The sequence below is a fragment of the Triticum aestivum genome, chromosome 4A (assembly GCF_018294505.1).
Source record: "Triticum aestivum cultivar Chinese Spring chromosome 4A, IWGSC CS RefSeq v2.1, whole genome shotgun sequence".
NCBI lineage: Eukaryota > Viridiplantae > Streptophyta > Magnoliopsida > Poales > Poaceae > Triticum > Triticum aestivum.
Window position 1 is genome coordinate 339,946,760 of NC_057803.1, and position 18,399 is coordinate 339,965,158.

At 53.4% G+C, this 18,399-nt stretch overlaps 1 protein-coding gene across 1 annotated transcript in view; it reads left to right on the top strand.

The window, feature by feature from the left end:
* LOC123083811 (V-type proton ATPase subunit C) overlaps positions 1-18,399 on the top strand; it is a 69,288-nt gene that overhangs the window by 9,480 nt on the left and 41,409 nt on the right. The gene's annotated exons all lie outside the window — the stretch shown is intronic.

Here is an 18,399-nt window from a genome sequence, read left to right on the forward strand (position 1 = left end):
TTATCAAGATAATATTTAAATTATTGTATAACTTGACAACAACCGTATTCAAAGAAGGAAAATTGATTCAAATTTAGTCCATATGGTAGACGACAATATATATGTTCATAGGGTGGAGTAAAATGTTCATATATGATGGAAGATCAAAATGTAGGACTACATCCATTATAAACCGCAAGGGCACCTAACGATATATTTGAATTCAACATAACATGGATTCAAAAATTGAAATTCGAGATCCTAAAATTTGTAATCATATCAAAAGGGACATGCATTTTTCTTTTGGTGGGAATTGATTTGTTTTTTGTTGTTGTTGAGGGAAGTGCGAATCGATTTGGTACTGTACAGTGTAATCTTGTTCTCCCGATTTTTTTTACATTTTTCTAGTAGTTTTTTTAATGACATCTATAGCAATATAGTAAAAGGGGACATGTGTCAGATTTCGGGTTCCGGCAGACCCTTGAGGTTCGAACACTGGGGTGCGCGCGGAGATCTCTCCCCTACCGATCTACGTCCAATCTCCTCGCGTGATCTAAACTGGAAACAATGAACAACACAAGGGACATGAGGTTTATACTGGTTCGGGCCACCATTGTGGTGTAATACCCTACTCCAGTGTGTGGTGTGCTGGATTGCCTCAGGGGCTAATGATGAACAGCACAAGGGAAGAACAGCCTCGCGAGAGGTGTTCTTGAGCTGGTGCGATGAACTGCTAGGGTGAGTTCAGTCATCTCTCTCTCTCTCTCTACTAGGGTTCTACCAGATCTCTGGCCGTTTTCTAGATGTCTCTACTCTGTGGTGGCTAGCTCTATTTATAGAGGCCCTGGGCCTCTCCCCAAATAATGAGCGGGAAGGGCGCCAACACTTGGCCATTTTGAAGGGGAACATATAGTACAAGTTATCCTGACCAAAGGTGGTCTTCGGCTGCCAAAAGCACTGGTGATGACGCCGTCTTGGGCTCCACGGTGACCTCCGTCCTGCCGCTTTGCTGGTCTTGGTCTTGTTGCACCGGAATGGTAACCTTTGCCCGATGCCTTGGCCTACGCTTGCCACCTTTGCACCAAAGGGGAAACAAGGACACTGCGTAGGCCGGCGCCAGCCTGGCGCCTGCCTCGTCTCGATCGTCATGGCTTGCATCACGGGTTCCTCGCGAGGTATCCCCGCCTTGATCTCTCCACCTCCTCGCGAGCCTGCCAGATGAGGCTGCCTCTGAGGAAGCTTTTCTGTCGTCTGCCCCGCGAGGCTTGGCCCCTCGCGAGGGTCTTGAGCTTGAGCTGATGAAGATGGGCCATGCTGGGCCCCCACTTGAGCCACGCCGCAGGCCGCAGGCAGGCAAGTCTGGGGACCCCCGTTCCCAGAATGCCGACGGTAGCCCCCGGGCCCGAGGCGCGTCCGGGCTTGGCCTAGCAGGAAAACGAAGGGGCAAGCGTGAAGCGCCTGGGCCCTAACAGACTGCGGCCTTGGGTGCCGCGTGGCGATTGATTGGACGTGGGCGTCTGCGCTCCCCATGATGCCTCGGCGACCGCATGACTTGACAAGTCCCTGCATGCAGAGAAAACGGTCATGATTACCTGCGATCGTGGTGCTCGGCGATGGCCTCCTCGAGCTATAAGTACGGGGCTGGGCGAGCCCCTTTAGTCCATCCCTTCCTGCTACTCCTTCGCTTCTTCTTGCTTGTTCTTGCTTCTCCTCACACCAATGGCACCAATCCGCCGGTTCTCTGCAGAAGAGAAAGGAAAGCCCCCCCGAGAGGGTCCTGACCTACTTCCGACGAAGAAGCGGCTGATCCTCCATCACCGAGATGAGGGTGCTCAGCAGGAGGCACCGAGGCCCTGGTACGAGCGGCCGCCGCCTGGGTATCCGCTACCCTTGTACGCCCGCATCATAGGTCCTGCGGGAGAAGGCGTCGAGCAACATCGACGGTGCCACCGTCGACGCCGGTGAGTCACGGTGGTGCGCGTCGTTCCTCCTGGAGTCCACGCCGAACGCTCCTCTTGCGAGCTCGTGTTGCACGCCGCCATGCCTCCAAGCTCTTGGATTCGCCTTCCTCCTTCCTTCGCCTTCAAGATGCCGTCGAGTGGGGCTCTAGAGCTCTGGCTGCAGCACGCTGACTGTAGCACCCTTGCGACTGGAGCGGAGGTCGCGGTCGTCGCTCCAGGCAAGGTCTTCATGACCCAGGGCTGGGGCGAAATCGCCCGGGTCTGCCGGACGGTAGGCGCCCTCGTAATTCATCTTGAATACGACGGCGCCTCCCTGATGTTCTTCAAGGTCTTCGATGCTGAAGGACGCCGGCTGGAGTGCTGCCCCAGGGAGAGCGGCAGGGGCGATGAACCAGCGAGGACCTGGCGTGCCTGTCGGGCCTCCAGCAGCTCCTCAGGCAGCAGCAGAGGAGGTGGTGAATTCAGTGGCTCCCTCGAGCTCCTCGCGACTCTGGAGACGAGCGACGACAGCTACGAGCCCCCGAGCTTGTGCGGTGCTCGGAGTGGGGCAGCTGCGTCCAGCCGCCGGCGCCATTGATCTGGATGGGGTTGGCGTCGATGTTGGGCAGCCCACTGTTGATGATGGCGTCCCTTGCGGCGGTGCGGGCGATTAGTGTTCCTTAGGATTAGAACTCTTGTTCCCTGCGAGTAATCGAAGCAACACCCCGTGGGGGTATGTAAGGGGTCTGCCATGTCTTTTATGAATATTATATCCTTAATATGAATCAATGTGAGGTGCTTGTCCTGTCTTAGATCGGCTCCCCCTTTCTATCCTCGCGAGGACTTGGCGCTCTACGCTGATAGGTCCCAGTCCCCAGGTAGACTTCAGCCGTCGCTGGTATGCCAGGTCATGATGCCGTGGTCAAGGACAGGAGGTGAGCGGCCCGAGGTCCGGTAAGAGCCCCCGAGTCGCGATGCTCGGGAGGTCCCCTTTAGCGCTCAAGCAACCCTCGCTGGGCGAGAAAGGAAGGTAATGTCGCCATGACAGAGCCGCACTGGGCGAGGGTTTTGCGCTGCGTTGGTCCAACTCTTGTAAGGGCGTGACTTATCTCTTGAGTTAGGTGTAGTTCCTTGATGAAGCGCCTGGCCCGAGCCGTGGCAGTTGAGGCGCCGCTGGGTTAGGTCCTCTCGAGCTTCTTCCAACTCCCCCGCACTTTCCTTAATGCTCTACGTCCTCAGGTCCCGGCCCTCGAGCGAGCTCAGTCGCCGCTGGTATGACAGGTCGTGATGCCGTGGGTCAAGGCCAGGGGGTGAGGGCTGGAGAGCCAGTAGGAGCCCATGAGTCACGATGCTCAGGCGCCCCCCTTTTAACGTGCAAGTGGTCCGTGCCGGAGAGAGGGAGAGACAGCTCGCGATGTCCCTAGCGTTGCTCCTGGAGTAGGTCCTGCACACCAGTCATAAAGAGAAATAAGACCTGTTGTTACGGTTGCCAGCCAACCTTTGGTTGCTCCGGGGGAGTGATTGGGGCACTGAGGGCCTGGTGAGGTGGCACCTTGCGGGGCTGCCGCGGCCAGAGCTCGACCACTCAGATTTTTCGGTGTTGCAGGGATGGACCCGTGCACAGATGTCGTGCCAGAGCGAGCGGCTCTATAGGTAGGCGTCAATCGAGCAGGAGATTAGGTTGGGTATGTTAAGCACGCAGGAGGAAATTCATTTTAAGTAGACGCGGAAAAAGCAAATGCCGCAGGGCCAGGCTCGAGCAGCTCGGGGATGATGCAGCCCGAGGGGCGCCCCCGACAAGGTATGTAAAGCGCATAAGCAAAACGCATACATGCCGCAGGGATAGACCCACGCGACCTGGGAATAATGCGGCCCTGTGGGCGCTCCCAGCAAAAAACGGAACTTAGAAAGGTGTCACCTGGTGCCGTTGAAGATGGAGTGATGCTGAAGAAGAGGGCGATGCGCGATGAAGACGCCGACCCTCACGAGCCCCCAAGCCCAAGAACGTCGGGAGGCTCCAGGGGCACAGGTGGGTCTCCGAGAGCCATCTCCATCTCCGCCAGGACCGCATGATGCCTCACCTCCTGAGCCTCCAGAATGCTCCTCAGCAAGCGCTAATGAGCGGCGACCGCATTCGGCAGGCCGAAAGGCATGCGAACGTAGTTGTGAGGTGGACCGTCGCAGCGCCCCACGCGCGAAGGCCAGAGGCGCTCCTGAGACGCGGCTTGGTTGATCCCTGGCACGTCGATGCAGACGCGCAGCCCACCATCCTCGCCTGGATGTGGGGCCATGGCGGGCAAGTGGCGGCTGCTGCGCATGACTCTCAACTCCTGTAGCTCCTGAGTGTTGCTTGCGATGAACTCCTGAGGGTTTGGTCTTCCTTGCCTTGTACCTTCCTGAGGTAAACGTGCCTGGAAGGACCCCTCCAAGTGGTGCCCGAGCGCCTCCCTCGCGACCTTGGCAAAGTCGGTGGCTCTCCAAGAAAGAGCCCCCGAGCCCTGCCTAAGGAGGGCACCGGGCGCGCCTTCCTATGCGAGAGATGGTGGCGCTCCCTGATTGGGCGCAGATCCTGACCCAACACCTCCGGAGGCGCCTGCGTCCTGATGGCTTGGGCCAGGCAAAGCCTTCTTGTTCTTGGGGGTCGCCTCGGGAAGTCTTCCGTTTCTGTGGTCCGGGTCTTCGATTGTTGCGGCTTGGAACGCGCGCTCAAGTGAACACACTGCGTCCCTTTCTTCACAGGGTACGGTGATGACTCCACGCTTCCTGGCATCTTGAGGACATTGTATCCATGGTGAGTCACTGCCATGAACTTGGCCAGGGCTGGGTATCAGAGGATGGCGTTGTATGGCAGACGGATGTGGGCGACGTCGAAGTCGATGAGCTCGGTGCGGTAGTTGTTGCGTTGCCCGAAGGTGCCTGGAAGGCGAACCTGCCCTATCGGAACAGTGGAACCATTAGTGACTCCTGAGAAGGGCTTGGTTGGCTGAAGCTGATCGTACGGCACTTGGAGATTGTTGAACGTCTCGACGGACGGGATGTTGAGTCCTGCTCCACCGTCAATGAGGGTCCTGGTGACCTGCACGTTGCTGATGACTGGGGAGCAAAGCATCGGGAGGACTCCAGCCGTTGCCGCGCACTTGAGCTGATCCGCTGAGCTGAACATGATAACACACGTGGACCACCTGAGAGGGCGCGTGGCCTCAAGTTTGGGGAGGACTGCATTCACCTCGCAAGCAAACTGCTTGATGATACGCTATGAGGCTGGGGCCTGCGCGCCACCCAAGATGCAAGCGATTGCACGCGGCTCCTAGTAGTCCCCAGCCCCCTCGTCCTGATGTTGGTCTTCGTTCCTCCTTGGCGGTGGCGGTAGAGGAGGGAGGCCTGTGTTGCTGCGCGGGCGATCCTCACGAGGCTGATCTCTCCAGCCTCCCTCGCGAGGCTGGTCCTGCCAGTGATCCTCGCGAGGTCGGTCATGCCACCCTTGGCGAGGGCCATGGTCTTTCCATCGTCCGCCACCTCTTCCTCCTCCTCGGACATAGCCCCTGTCATTGCGCTCGGGGCGTCGGCCGACACGTCCATCTCTCACGGCCCTGAGCTCTTGACATTCGCTGGTGTGGTGGGTGTGGAGGTCGTGGTACACGCAGTACCGGCTGCCCTTGGATGACTCGGGCTGATCCCTGCCTCGCTTGGTGTCTGGCTCCGCTGCAAGCACGGCAGCCCCCTTGCGCTTCACGTCCTTGGCTTTGGGCTTCTTCTCTTCTGGGTCGGCAGCCGGGAGTTCGAGGAGTGAAAGGCGCCCTTCCTCAGCCCTGGCGCACTTGGTCGCCAAGTTGAACAACTCCAGGGATTTGCACAGGTCTTCATGGATTGCTAGCTCCTCCTTCATCTTGACGTCACGTACGCCATCGGAGAAGGCCGAGATGATGGCTTCTTCAGTCACCTTGGGGATCTTGAGGCGAGCATTGCTGAAGCGCTGGATGTATTTCTGTAGGGTTTCCCCTTGCTGCTGCTTCATGCGGCGCAGATCGCTCACGGCCGGGGGCTGGTCGCGAGTGCCCTGGAAGTTGGCGATGAAGCGAGTGCGCATCTCGTCCCAGGAGGAGATTGTGCCAGGAGCCAGGTTCAGGAGCCAGGTGCGGGCCCCGTCCTTGAGCGCCATGAGAAACCAGTTCGCCAACATCTCCATTGGCGGCTTCGATGCATAGCTCGTAGAGCTGCAGGAACTCCGCTGGGTCCGCTGTGGCATCGTAGCGAGGGGGCAGGTCAGGCTTGAACTTGTCTGTCCATGCGACACCGCGTAGCTCGAGGGTGAGGGCACGGCAGCCTGCTGTGGCCACCGGTGCCTTTTGCTGATAATGGGCTTGCTCCTGGGGATTACCACGCGCCGCCGCTGGGAGCAGAGCGGGGTCTTGGCGTGAAGGTGCAGGGACGCGATCTTGGCGTGTCGGCGCTAGGAGCGCGCGAGCACCTTCTTGGGGACGAGGGATCTCTTGGCAGCTCCTTTCTTGCTGCGCAGGCACCGGACGCGGGGGGTCTCGCCCTGGGGCTGCGCGCCTTGGAGCCAGGGTGCCTCCTTGGGGAGGAGGTGGTGGAGGCACCTCCTGATCCTCGCCTCCTGCGCGGAATGGAGGGCGAGGCAGCGAGAGGGACAGCAAGGGGGAGCCCCCTGCGGTGCTAACGAGCTCGGTGATGGGGGCAAGCCAGTCTTCGTAGAGGTCGTCGACGGGGCGGTAGTGTAAGAGTTCTCTTGCCAGGAGCAGCGCGGCGCGCGCGTCCGTGGGGGCGCGACGGGCGTGGGACGACGAAGCGGCAGGAGTCAGCGACGGTGTGGCGCTATGGCCTTCCCGCCGTACCAAAGGATGCTGGGAGAGGCCTGCTGCTCGTTCCCCGCTGGGCCGGTGGTGGCATTGGCGGCAGGCGACGGGGAACGACGAGGGCGTCCGCCGACAGGTGCCGTCTGGGTGACGTGGGTGGCGAGAGCAGCCCGGCGCTTAGCGCGAGCCCGACGAGGGTCAGCCATGGACATGACACAAGATCACACGTGAACAGCGGAAGAAATATTCCGGCGCACCCCTACCCGGCGCGCCAAATGTCGGATTTCGGGTTCCGGCAAACCCTTGAGGTTCGAACACTGGGTCCACGCGGAGATCTCTCCCCTACCGATCTACGTCCAATCTCCTCGCGTGATCTAAACTGGAAACAACGAACAACACAAGGGACACGAGGTTTATACTGGTTCGGGCCACCGTTGTGGTGTAATACCCTACTCTAGTGTGTAGTGTGGTGGATTTCCTCAGGGGCTGATGATGAACAGTACAAGGGAAGAACAGCCTCGCGAGAGGTGTTCTTCAGCTGGTGCGATGAACTGCTAGGGTGAGTTCAGTCGCCTCTCTCTCTCTACAAGGGTTCTACCAGATCTCTGGCCATTTTCTAGATGTATCTACTTTGTGGTGGCTAGCTCTATTTATAGAGGCCCTGGGCCTCTCCCCAAATAATGAGCGGGAAGGGCACCAACACTTGGGCATTTTGAACGGGAATATATAGTACAAGTTATCCTGACCAAAGGTGGTCTTTGGCTGCCAAAAGCACTGGTGATGACGCCGTCTTGGGCTCCATGGTGACCTCCGTCCTGCCGCTCTGCTGGTCTTGGTCTTGTTGCACCGGAATGGTAACCTTTGCCCGATGCCTTGGCCTACGCTTGCCACCTTTGCACCAAAGGGGAAACAATGACACTGCGCAGGCCGGCGCCCGCCTGGTCTCGATCGTCATGGCTTGCGTCACGGGTTCCTCGCGAGGTATCCCCGCCTTGATCTCTCCGCCTCCTCGCGTGCCTGTCGGATGAGGCTGCCTCTGAGGAAGCTTTCTGTCGTCCGCCCCGTGAGGCTTGGCCCCTCGCGAGGGTCTTGAGCTTGAGCCGTGCTGGGCCCCCACTTGAGCCATGCCGCAGGCAGGCAAGTCTGGGGACCCCCATTCCCAAAATGCCGACAACATGACTCTCGGGTGTCTTGTATGAATTGTTTTTTTGTACATGTTAAGTTTGTTCTGCCGAACAAGGAATCCACGCCTTGTTATCCCGAGATTTTCAAGCTTGGATATCTGTTGTCTCATCTGCTTTGAAACTCCCGCCTCTTCAACCCACTCTGCACCTTGTTATCTTGAAATTTTGAACCGCGCGAAAACTCCCTTCTCATCTGAAATCGGTCCCGCAGCCCAGACACGCGAAATCCCCCTTCTACCCCTCAGCCGGGAATGCTGGCTCGACATCGTGGTGTAAAAACCGGTGGGGGTACGCTGGTCACTTACCCTACATTTCGGACAAGCGCATACCTAAGCCATGGCTCCCCTACCTTCCCCTTCGTCGCCCCATTCGTACACCGAGGACGCTAAAACCCACGAAACCCCACGCTCCTAGGTTGCCATCCCAACCGCCACCCACTCAGAGACTCTTCCCCGACGACGTCGTCCACCGCAACATCTCGTCGTCCCTCATCGACCGCACCAGATGAGGATCCATCATCGATCTCATCGTCCCGTCGGAAAGCCGCCCCGTCCTCCACCTCCAAGGAGCTGCCTCGACATTCGCCTCGTCTATCGCGCCACCTCCATCCCCTCAGCACCGTCTTGACCTACCCCACCGGAACCACAACATCCTCACCAATTCCTCTGATGAAGCCGACGCCCACTCGGCGCCACCATGGAGGTTCTGCACTAACCACTGCATTGTATCTTTTATTCGATCTCACGGGGCTGACGGTGCTCGATATCGAGCAGCCATGGCGGGTCTCCATCAACGGCGCCGTCGCCAGCCACTTCATCCACGGCGTCTCTCCCCCATGTCATTTCTTCCTCGGTGGCGACTTCCACATCGGCACTAGCTGCAGCTGCTCCGGCTCTCGCTCGCATTGCTACTGTTGTTGCTGCTCCGGCTCTCGCTCGCGCTGTGGCTCTTTTCTTGCTGCCGGTCGCACTGCTGCACTGCTCTTGCTTTCATTTGTGCTGCTGCTCTTCTCTGCTATTGATGTCGGTCGTGCTGCTGCTCCACTTTTACTCTCGTTCGTGCCGCTGCCCTGCTCTTACTCTCGCTCGCGCTGCTGCTGCTGCACGACCTCCGACAGCTACATGAGTTGTTGCTTTAGCACTCGCTCGCGGTGCTACTGCACGACTTGCTCTATGCTAGTGTGTTCCCTGATAGAGCGTCTGCTGATTTAGATCACTGCTTCTCTGCTACTAGTGCTCGAACACCCTAAACATCTATTGCAATGCTCTGCTACTAGTTCAATCATTTTTGACATTAAAATTCAGTTTCAAATGTAAAGTTCAGTTTCTTCAGTTAAGTTCAGAGTGAACAGAATTTACAACATCTGTCGGAGCGGCCGTGGCGCGGCTGATGCGTTTTACATCTAGCTCTTTTTGGTGATGTATTTTACATCATCTATTGCAGATGATATTAGAGTCCCACTTCAGATTAATGTTGTTTGTCTTGTCCTGCTTCAGCCTCCCCGTCGTACACCTCATCGGAGCTGCTCCAATGACGGAACTGTCCATCACAGCGGAGCTGTACCCTCGGTGCCATTTCCAGAGGCCTCAGATCTTCTTTCCCGCCTTCGACAGTCACACCAGCATCACCATCCTCCATGCCCAACCCAATGATGCTTAGGTTGACAAGGCTATGCCAAAGAGGTTGTACACTTATTGCATCACTTTGTTACTCTGCATTCATGTCGATCCCTCAGGGATCCTTTGCTATGGAACTACTATGGTACTACTATTCGTGCATTTGGTTAGAAGGAGTGGAGCAAAGCAAAACTGGAGGATTTTTTTTCCTTTGGTGTCTCTTTCAAAGAAAAAACGTAGGAATTTTAATATCCACTTGGGCGTCCTTTTCAAATTAATATGCATGAAGAACATAACTAATTGCATTACTGACATAATAAGATTCTTATTTTTTCATTTTCACATGGTTTGTATTTAATTTGACCATGTTTCTCCATTCTTGTGTTCTTCCAATTCATGTGAACCAAACACCCGGGTTGACAGAAATCCTATATTCCCAAATGCTCTGTTTTGCACGTGCATTCCTATCATATTCCTGTGTTTTCCCGTCCCTGCGTTTATAGAATCCTCCAATTCTAAGGAGCCCTTATAGATTTACTTCATTTTCATATAGGCGTCAAAGAAAACTCTGTGTGTTATGTCCTGCTCCTGCCGTGCCGTCATCCACCCCACCTGAGATTCCCCCTGCAGACTTTCTTTCACCGCCTCAGATCATCTTCCCCATTGCCGGCAGCCACGCCAACTGCATTACCATCACCGACTGAGCAGTTGAACCTGAGGACTACAGAGTTCGAGAAGAGACGTCACAGTCTTTTGTGTTTGCTTACGTTATACATCGGTTATTATTACCTGCTACTTTATCATTCAAACTTGTGTTTTAAAATGCCCGTGGGTCTCATATCGAGGTAGCAATGAATAGTATCTATCTACTATCTGGTTCATCTGGGGTCTTCTATGTGGTTCATGTTGGGTGGGAAACAAACAGTAGATGATCCATTCTCTATCTTTTTAAAAGTGAAGCTATAATCTACCTGCTATGATTTGTTTTGGATCTATCCACTCGTTTTCTACCATCAGTCTTGGTTTCTGCATGCACCCTTAGGCCTTGCAAAATATAACTATTTTTTAATTATGCATGTCAGTTATTGTACACAATCGTACTGAACATGTAGAGAAAAAGAGAATACCGCTGTGTGGGAATATAATGCCATGCAGACGCCGCTCCATGGTGGGCGAAGTGCCCCTCCCTCCTGCCATTCCAGAGGAAGATAGCTGTTCAGATGGGGATTCGAGGGAGCCAACCACTCCTATTTACCACCTGAGGTGTTTGCTCTAACCTGGCATGCCGATGTTGGTCATATCATGCATATGGTGCCTCACATTGCTTACATTATACATCTTATATGTCATCAGCTTAGTTTAGATTTGCTTTGTGTGAATGCCACCTGTTTGGTTTCTATATCATACTCCCACCGTTCCTAAATATTTATCTTTTTAGAGATTTCAACAAGTGACTACATACGGAGCAAAATGAGTGAATCTACACTCTAAAATATGTCTATATACGTCCATATGTGGTAGTCCATTTGAAATCTCTAAAAAGACAAATATTTAGGAATGGAGGGAGTATATGGGAATTATGCAATGTCATCTTCTTTAGCCAGGCATCATATATGTGAATCAAGCAATGCTATCTTGTTTAGCTAGTCATCGTATATGTGAATTGTATCGTGCCATATTTTTTTCATAATGTATTCCATTTGTCAACAATGTTTATACATTCATCTACTCTTAATGTGCATCAGCCATTTGAGTCGGTCATGGGAAAATCTGGAGTGAAAACAAGGTCTTCTGAGCAGTCAGTGCTATCTGTCGATGCAGATTTCTGGCTGGTTACAGATAGCTCCTTAGAGGAGGATTCAGAGACAGATGACCAGTCGTATTACCCCCCCCCCCCTCGCGAGGTGCATGCTCTAACTTGGCAGGGTTATATTGCTCATATCATGCATATGGTGTCTTGCATTGCCATGCCATCTACTTAGATTAGGCATGCTTTGTGTGAATGCCTCCTGTTTGCTTTCTATATCAAATATGTGAATTATGCAATGCCATGTTTTCTAGCCAGTTATCATATATGTGAATTATGCACCGCCATGTAGCCAGGCATCATATATATGAATTATCTCATGCCATCTTTTTATCATTACATATTCCATTTGTCGACAATCTTTGTATATTGAACTACTCTTCATGTGTATCAGCCATTTGAGCCGGCTATGGAAAAATCAGGAGTGAAAACAAGGTCTTCAGAGCAGGCAATGGTACCTGTTTAAGCATATATCTGGATGGTTACAGGGAGCTCCTCAAAGGAGGATTCAGAGACAGATGACCTGTCCTATATCCCATCTGAGGTGTATGCTCTAAGTTGCAATGTTTATATTTCTCATATCATGCATATGGTGCCTTGCATTGCTTAGTTTAGACATCATATGCACAATATTGAATTCCATCTGCTTAGTTTAGAGATCATACATGCGAGTGCCAGCTGCTTAATATATGAATCAATTATGTCAATTGTATCATGTCATCCTGTATACTTAAACAACATGTATGTGAATTATTTCATCCCAACCTATTTTACAAAGACATCATATAGTTTTGTCATGCCATCCTATTTAGATACTCATCATTTGTTGAATTATGCCATTATATCCTGTTAAGTTATCCATCATATATCTGAAACTATGTCATGCTATTCTGTTTAGTTAGACATCATATATGTGAAATTGTGTCATGTTGTCCTGTTTGGTTAGACAACATATATGCGACTTACCACATCTATCTATCATACAATGTCTGTACGTCCAATTTCTTTTCTTGTTTATCAATCATTTGAATTGGAGGGGGTGATGGCAGTATCTAAGGGAGCAAAAACCCGTTCTTCACAAAAGATAGTGCTACCCGTCGATGCAGATAGAACCATGGTTGTACTGGCCCACAAACTAGCCCCACCACACATAATCGAGACTCTTCCAGATTGCACACTTACACCGTTGGGCAGAGAACCAGCTACAACCCATCTAACCCCAACCCCAGTGGATAGTAACCCACTTCTAGTTGACAAAGCACCATATCCACCACAGAGTACCCCCACATGAGCAGTTTGTAAAGCAACTACAGTGCCCAAAGCACGAAGACCACCACAGCGAACGCAAACTCCACGTTTAAAGCAGAAGAGTAACTATTCTCAGGTCAGATTCTGTAGCTATGGTCCATACTCCTTTGCTATTGCATCAATGTATTTACTCATACCAACTACTTTCAAATTTAAACGATCCAATTGAAACTCCAATGGCGCAATAGGTGTGTTTTAAACCTATTTCTTTAACTGGATTGTTGTTCTAACTTCTTGCTCTATGTTGATTTCAGTTTCAGTTGTACAAATAGGTATGTTCTCATGTGATGCACATTACAAGTGTTGCCAATGTTGTGTAGTTTCTCACACTTATATTCTGTCTATGCTACTGTGTCTTAAAATTAATATGAGTTGAACTGTGTCTCTATCTTGATTTGGAAACATAAACTAGAATGATATGGACAATACAGTGACCATAGTACATAGATATATGTTTGTTTCACGCTGTTATCTTGTCCACCTTACTACTGAATCGGTTTACCAAAATGAGTTTCGTGTACTACACGCTAAACTTGTGATGTGTCTGCTTGTTTCTCTTATAGTATGTGAACAGAATATTGGAGAAGAGCACCCCACTATGCAATGGTAGAGAAAGTAATGTAGATAAGGTTCAAGATAGTGAGACAGCCCTGTTGGTCTCCAAGAAAGGTGATAAAAATTATCTTGTATATAGTGAGAAAACCCCACAGTCCTGCGTTGATGTAGTATTCGAGTTACTGGCCAGTACCACTGGCACAAGCTCTTCAAACTCGCTGCCTGAATCACTTTGGCTTCTTGAGTCTCAGCTACAAGCAGAAAGGCATCAGTCAATTGTGTTGAGGCAAGAAGACGAAGGACTGAGGAAGTCCCTGCAGAATTCAGATGCATACTTTCTTGTGCAACAACAAGTGCTGGAGGATTTAAGCACCAAACAAGAGAAAGTTAATAAACTTTCTAAGAATATTGCCACCATTATGGGTACCTAGGATATTGTTTCTTGAGCTCTTTATAAGTGGTTTCAGTTCTGGACTTGTTTTGTTGCGGCAGTTATTTGCACTAGTTGCCATGTTTGACAACCAGTGTATATGATATGCGGCTTTGTTCCCTATATTTGCACTGCTGGTGAACTTTGATGCCCAGTGGATGTAATATGTGTAATAGCCGTGATAGCCTAGCGTAAGTTGCTTGCTTATTTATTTGCTTGTTGGCTTGTTTATTTGTTTGCTTGTAGTTAGTGCAGTTCTTTTCCACGGTTTCCTAGTGGCCGCAATAACCTATTTTTTAAAACTAGTCCACAATAACCATGGGCTACATATTTACTGTAGATACCATGGGCCTCCTACAGGCGTAGAAACAATGGGTCTTCTAAGGGCCGTAGAAATGATGGGCCTTCTACAGGCCGTAGCATCAATGGGACTTCTATGAATCGTTTGATCGATCGGCTAAACATGGGCCAATAACAGACCGCATTATGGGCCGTAAATGGGCTAGATTTGGAATCGTCTGTTCATGGACCGACCATGACGGGCCGTTGTTAATCTGCCGTATTTGATGACGCTAACAAAATGGCCCAACGGATTAACAGGCCGCAAACGGGCCGGTTGTAACCACGGGCTGAATTTGGCCCACAAGAAGAAAAGGCCAGTAACGGGCCGTAAGTAACCGAATGCTGGAAATAAACCCAAGAATAAATGGGCCCTTAGAAGGCCGAAAGATAACACGGGTTGGAAACGACCCAATGGAATAATGGGCCGTTAATGGGTATAAAGCGGTACACTATTGTCGGATCACGGGTTCCGGCAAACCCTTGAGGTTCGAACACTGGGGTGCGCGCGAAGGCTTTCTCCCTATTGATCCATGCCCTAGCTCTCTAAGATCTCGCAGACGAACTCAACGAACACACAACACAGAAAGACACAAGATTTATACTGGTTCGGGCCACCGTTGTGGTGTAATACCCTACTCTAGTGTGGTGGTGGTGGATTGCTTCTTGGGCTGATGAAGAACAGTTACAAGGGGAAGAACTGCATCCCGAGGTTGAGGAGTTCTTGTGTTTTGCGTACTTGTGATGAGGCCGATCCTCACTTGTCTCTCATCCCCTTCCTTGTCATCAGGTCCCCCTCACTATGGTGGCTAGTTCTACTTATATAGGCCCTGGTCCTCTCCCCAAATATTGAACGGGAAGGGAGCCAACAACGGCCAATTCGAAAGGGGACATCTAGTACAAGTTATCCTGACAAAAGGTGGTCTTCGCTTGCCAAAGGCTCTAGTGGTGACGCCGTCTTGGGCTCCATGGTGACCTCCGTCCTGCCGTCCTTCTGGTCTTGGTCTTGTTGAACCAATATGGAAACCTTTGCCTGATGGCTTGGTACTCCGCGCCTGCACTTGCCCCCTTGGCACCAAAGAGGAAACAAGGACACTGCGCGCGTTGGCGCCCGCCTGGTCTCGATCGTTATGGCTCACATCACGAGGACCTCATGAGGTTTGCCTTGTCTTGATCTCTCCGCCCCTTGTGAGCCTTCCTGGCGAGGCCGCCCCGGAGGAGGAATTGCGTCGTCCGCCTCGCGAGGCTTGGCCCCTCGCGTGGGTCTTGAATGCCTTATTGATGAAGATGGGCCGTATAGACCGGCCAGCCCAGCAACATCGCGGGCCACAGGTAGGCAAGTCTGGGGACCCCCATTCCCAGGACACCGACAGTAGCCCCCGGGCCCAAGGCACGCTCGGGCTTGGCTTCGAGGCGAAGCCAAAGGGTTAAGCGAGGAGCGCCACAGGCCCCCAAAGCCCGCGACCTCGGTCGACGCGTGGCGGTTGATTGGACGTGGGCGTCTCTGCTTCCCCACGCCACCTCGGCAACTGCCCGACTTGACAAGTCCCTGCGACATGCAAGGGAAGCCATCATTACCTATGATCGTGGGGGTGCTGGTTGGCCTTCTCCTGCTACAAATGGGGAGGGGGTAGAGCCCCCATCGCTCATCTCTTCCCTTTTCGCTTGCTTCTTCTTCCTCTGCTCCGCCACCGACTCCAATGGAGCCGTCGAAGAGGTTCTCCGCCGCAGAAAAAGGAAAGGCCCCTCGCAAAGGGCCCGGCTCTCCGGTGCCTAAACGGGGATGTGGTCTCCCTCGCAAGAACACCTCGACTCCCGCCGTAGTCCCCTACTCCTGGGGTGGCGCTGCTGTGCATGGCGGGGGTCGATCCAGTCATGGTAGCCCCATCGATGAGGGGAGACGTGCCATGGTCGCACGGCCTCCCCGGCCACGCTTCCACTCGGTAGAGGTGATGCCGAAGTTCGTTGTCTGGTCGGTGGATCCGGCCGGCAACTAGCTCCAGCTTCCGCGCTTCTTCGCCAACGAGCTATCGGCCCCCGTTCCAGGCGGGCTCTGGCTGCAGGCAGACGATTGCTGCAGCAGGGCCTCCCGGGTCGCGGTTGATGTCTCCGCCGCTGGCAACATAGCTCTAGGTCGCGGATGGCAGACGTTTGCCCACGCATGCGGCCTGGGGAAGCGGTGCACCCTCCACTTCAGGTATGACGGTGATGTGACCCTCTACATGAGGCCGTTTGGGGAAGATGGTCGCCGCGCCGGGTACTGCCCCGAGACGAACAACGGCGAGGAGGTTCTCGGTCTCGTCAATGGCCGCGACGAGGGTGAGCCCGCCGGTCGTGCCTCGTCCAGCTACGGTGCCACTTCTCTTGGCGAAAGCTCTAGAAGTGGCGGCTTCGACCAGCCACCCCGCCGCCGCGCCCGCTTCGAAGGTGGTAGCGGGCCGTCTCGTCGCCGTGCCTCCGTGAAGCGCGAGGAGGGGTCCGGCTGAGCTCGGGACGTCGCCGGATGCCGCTTTTGCTTTGTTCCTCTTTCCTGCATCAAAATGAAACCAGTGTGGGCCCGAAGGGGCGAGTATCGAACTGTGATTCCTCAGTTATTATGCTATGCCTGTTATTTCTATGTTGTGTCATTAATTTATGCGGAGATATCTTAGCTTGGCGCGTTCGGGGCAGCCTCTTCTTTGCAAGACACTTGTCTCCTCGTGCCCGTCTTGGCTTATTGGTTGCTCAGGAACTGCAAACACTTGTTAGGAAGCTCGCTAGGAGACTTATCGTTCACCCGAGCCTTGACCTAGCGCTTCATATCACGTTGCCCAGGGGAACGGATTAGGAGAGATGTGTCAGTGGCAGGCTCGAACAAGGGTGCCTCACGAGAAGGTAGACCAGAGGCAGAGAGAAGGACCAACTCAGGAAGAAGAAATCCTCACAAAGGCACTGGCTTAGACCCTTTGCGAGGTATGCGAGAGAGAGAGAGAGAGAGAGAGAGAGAGAGAGCACAAGCGAACTAAATTCAGAAAAGGTGGCAAAAGACGGCGAAACCAAACCAGCAAGGGACACCACAAGCAAACTTTGATTAAGAGAAGGCGAGCCAACTACGGAAAGCAAATGAAAAGCCGTGTCCGGCACCTAGTCTAGTTTTCGATGTCTTCTCACCAGCGTGCAGCAAAGTGCTGCCACTAGGCGTTGGAGGGAGGCCCCGAGGCCCAAGGGAGGCTCTCCGGAGACTCCGGGGTGTGTACAACCCCACTCATTATTACGTGAGAGTGTCATGGGTGGTGATTCTTTAGAGGCACCGGGCCTTCTTCACAGGCACTGGGCCTTTCTTCACAGGCACCGGACTTTGCCTCTCAGGCACTGGGCCTTGCTTCACAGGCACTGGGCCTTGCTTTATGGGTAGAATTTCCGGAGGTGCTGGATGTTCCAGGCGTTCTGGACGGGCACCCCATCCTTCGTCTCTAGGCGCGCGGCACCAGGCCTAGAGATATGGACGACCCTAAACGGGCCCTCCCACATGGGTGAGAGCTTGTGCAACCCTTCCCTGGAGAGGACTCGCCTCAGGACGAGGTAGCCTACCTCGAGCTTCCTGGAGAGGATGTTGGGGCAGTGGTACCACCGCAACGCCTGCTGGTACATTGCCGCCCTTAGTGCTGCTTCGCGGTGTCGTTCCTCCCCCAGTACCTGGTCCATCCCCGCGTGGCGTCCTGCTGCGTTTCATCAAACGTCAGGACCTGTGTAGAGCGATGCTTGACCTCGTGAGGAAGGACCGCTTCGGCTCCGTAGACAAGGAAGAATGGGGTCTCGCCCATTGACTTCATGGCGGTGGTACGGATGGACAACAACACGGACTGGAGCTCGTTGTGCCAGCCTCTGCCGCAGGCCTCGAGCTTCTTCTTGAAGGTCCTGGTCTTGAGGCTTCTCAGGACCTCCCCGTTGGCGTGCTCAGCCTGGCCATTGCTCCTGGGGTGCACCACCGAAGCATAGCAGATCTGCGTTCCAAGGTTAGCACAATATGTTTTGAAGAGGTTACTGGTGAACTGTGAGCCGTTGTCAGTGATGATGTGGTTGGGCACCCCAAAACGGCTCACGAGGCCCTTGATGGATTTAACCGCGGAACCAGTTGGGATGGTGCGGACGGCTTCCACTTCCGCCCACTTGGTGAACTTGTCAATGGCGACGTAGAGGTAGCGGTAGCCCCCTGGCGCTCGAGGGAATGGGCCCAAGATATCCAGCCCCCAGACCACGAATGGCCACGTGAGCAGTATTGTCTGGAGGCCCTGAGCGGGCTGATGAATCTGCTTGGCGTGGAACTGGCAAGCTTCGCAGGACCTCATCAGCTCAACCGCGTCGTTGAGCACCGTAGGCCAGTAGAATCCACTGTGGAACACCTTGCCTACATGAGTCCGTGACGACGAGTGGTGTCCGCAGTCCCC